Below are 3,622 nucleotides of genomic sequence, written 5' to 3' on the forward strand. Positions count from 1 at the left end.
GAGCACGCAAAGGGGGCCTGCTTGGCTCTTTCTTCCCCCGCCGCTGTAAGAGTTTCCACTGAATGTCACCTGTGAAAGAAAAAAAAAAAAGAACTCTAAATCTTTTTTTTTTTTTTTAAATAAAATAGCGAGCCCCAGGGGAACATATGACACAATCATCTCCCTCTTGTTCTTTCTGCATCATCTCGTACAACGCACACTGCCTTGTAGGAGGACCTCTGAGAGGAATTTGCCACAGGTGCTAGTAAAACTAACCGCATTTTTCTTGCAGCTTCAGAACCATCCGCCTCATCGGTATGTCGCAATCCCTCGGCGCAGCGAGCTCACTGCAGCTACAAGTAACCTCAAAGCAGGTTTGCTGCGAGGGGCCAGCAGGCGAGTTGCCCCTCACTAACCTTTCACAACACCTACCTGTTTATTAGGGCTTTAAAGCACTTTGGCATGCTTGTGGGTTTCTGTAAAATTGCAAAACAAGAAATGTCCCCCGATTCTCAGGAAACCATACAAAACCACACCTGCAATCTGTCAGCTAGTCTGAAGTGTGTTCTTGCCCTGCCTAGTGGATGGGGGCACCAATATAGATCAAAACAAAAACTGACCTGGCACTAGCTGAAATGAAAACAAACCTAAAAACCTGCCTCAGCTGTTTTAATGAGTAAATATTGTTTCATTTTAGTTTTCCTTCATAATTTTGACCAGCTTGGGATTGCCTGCTCCTGGATAAACCGCTCAATCCAAAGAAGAGATGCTCAGTGTTTCCCCCCGGGAAGGGCTGCATCCCTCCTGGCTCGTGGAGCAGAGGATGGAGCATGCAGCTCGAGTCCCCCCATGGGGATGGGCAGGGATTCCTGCCTGCTGCTCGCGCCGCTTTCTCCCATAAACCCTCAGCAACACTTTCCCCTTTCGCCATGCTCATTTTTAATGCCTTTTGCTCCAAGCCAAAACACCGGCACACGACTCCTTTCACTCCTTCTCTCATGTCATCAGCAGCTGCCGGGGGCTGCTCCTGGGGCTCACAGCCCTTCAGGTCTGGCCGCCCTGCAGGGTTCGTATTAAAGAGCACACCTTGCTTTTGATTTTCCTTATTCTTTCCCATGGTCTGAGACTTCAGACAGCTGCTCCTTTGGGCAGCTGGGCTCTCTGTTTGCCCAGGCATTTGAGCATCCTGGAGACAGAACCCTCTTAGCAAAAGCGGGCAGTAGCTTAGTCACCGGAGAGAAATGGCTCTTTCCAGGGCATGAATCATCCCCTCCTCAAGCAGATACATAAAATAAGCTAGACAGACCCCTTCTGAAAAGTGTCTCTGTCTCTCTCTGATTACAAAGTAAGGGGCACAATAAGCAGGTAAGTCCCACTGCAGATATCTGAAGCTGGGTGAAAGTAACTCTCTCGTGCTCTCCAAAGTCAGCAGCCGCCAAATAAAAAGGCTCTTGGTGCTCTCCCTGCTCAGTCTGCACACCACAAAACCCGGAGCTCAGAGCTAAAGGTCCTCTTGGTTAAGGGAAAGCTCCTCACCAGCATCCATCTCCTGCACCCAGAGGGCTGCAGCTGTGATTTGCTTGGGCGACCCTCTTGTACCAAGGTCTGATCGCAGGGAAAGCCTTGCACAACAGGGCTGATGCTCTTAGCCATTTTTTTTTTTTTTTTGCCAACCAGTGTTTGGGCAACATTATAATGTACTGGAAGGCACTTTTTGGTGCTGTAGCTGCTCTCTGACCCCATGGGGAGCTGGGAGGGGACCAGGCAGAGGAGATAGTACAGGGAGGGTTAAAGCGACAGGTTCTGGGCTTCACCACCATCCCTAAGAGAGGATGTGGGGATGGGCACAATGAAATATTGAATGCATGGAGGCAGCGAGCCAGAGATGAATCCAGTTCTCTATCTATCTAACAAGCCTAAGGGGTGCCCCAGGAAAATAAACCCTTCAAAACATTTAAAATAAATGAAAAGAACATTTGTTCTATACAGTGCCTGATTAAATTATGGATCTCATTGTCACTATGTGTAACTGGACTCAAATAGGAATTCTATAACTCAGGCAAATGGCCACTGTGTTTTGCCTGTTGCTTATGCTCTCCCCCCAAACATCGTGTACTTAATTACTGTGCTTGCAGATGGCATTTGGTCTGACTCAGTACCCTGTTCTGATTCACTGCAGTAACCAGAGACAGCGGGTAGTGACCTATTTGACATTTCATTAAATGGCTCTTGACAATTTGCATCCGCTGGCTCTGGAATGCTTTTCTGGCATGTATGGAGCACACCTTTCTAAGGCCTATTGCTGCTGCTGCTCCTGGCATAAAAATTAAAATTACAGCTCTCTCCTTACCCAACTAATATTGAAAGGGTTGTTGATCTCCTGCAGGTCCAGGTCGTAAGTGGTTGAATTCACAGACTTATCTAATAGGTACTCATCCTGTAAAAGTGAGTCCCAGGGAGGGAATTTTAACACAGTTTTCAGGAAATTATTATCAGGTGTTTTCCTACCCTTTTATTCAGCTTATGGTATTCTGGTTTGTGCATACTATTTAACAACAATGATTTCTTGAGGATGGGAGAACATTACTCAGATCTGTGGTCTGAATTACTCAGAGAGGGAGATCATATCTACAATTATTCTGGTGTGCACTGGTACCTTAATCGAGCCAGTTAATGGATGAGGAACAACGTCTCCATTACTTAGCTCAGGTTTTGACAAGAACCAAACCCACCAGAACTGTAAAATCAATTGATCTTAGATCTGCCCAAATCACTGTTTCATCTTGTCTAATTCCAGTGTTCCAGCTCTTCCAAAAGTTTTCAGCACTTGTGGTTTCGCCTCAACCATTCAAAAAAAATTCAGCTCAAATTCACTAACTGGCTTGGCCATGCCAGAATTGCCTTTTCCAATGAATTGATGATTCATTGAACCATTTTCTCCCAGCTTTAGAGCCCCAGCATTTCATGGAAGCCAGTTCTTTGCTCAGAGAGATGTCTATCACAACAGATTCCACTGTAGGAGTGTTGAAAGCACAGGCTGTGGGCTGTGCAACCGTCTAGGACTATCTTCTGTGGTAACCTGAACACTTGTGGCACCTCCTCCTCTGCCTTCTTTCAATTAATCTAGCAGATTTATTGCCATTCCACTACTGCATTCAGCAAACTATTAACCAGGGTTAAACTTATCAGAGTTTGCAGTCTCCTTATGATGGGGATGTGCTTTGATTTGCAGGTCCACTGCATGCTCCGTCATTTTGCTTTCCACCTGCCTGGTTTCCCTTCCTTTACACTGCACAGTCAACTGTAGGTCAGGTTAAATATTTAGATTTTAACATTATAAAAGAAAGAGAGGTAAAAAGTCTCAAAGATGACCTATAAAAAAATTCCCCTCAGTGTGGAGAACCACCGTCCCAACCACTGGTTTTAATCAGAAAAATGGTTCCCAAACCAACAACTTCCCCAGTGAAATAAAGCACCGTCACCAGTGTCTGCTCTGCTGGAGTCCTCACCAGAGGAGCTGCCCAACCTCTGCCTGTCTCCATCCCCAGCGGCGGGTGCCTGCGAGGATGGGCACCAGCCCCTCATGCCCTGGTCCTGTGACGCCTGGCCAAGCTGTGTCCCCCTCTGTCTGCCCCCATTGCTG

This window comes from Egretta garzetta, unplaced genomic scaffold (genome assembly GCF_000687185.1).
Source record: "Egretta garzetta isolate BGI_Z169 unplaced genomic scaffold, ASM68718v1 scaffold190, whole genome shotgun sequence".
In the NCBI taxonomy this organism is placed as follows: domain Eukaryota; kingdom Metazoa; phylum Chordata; class Aves; order Pelecaniformes; family Ardeidae; genus Egretta; species Egretta garzetta.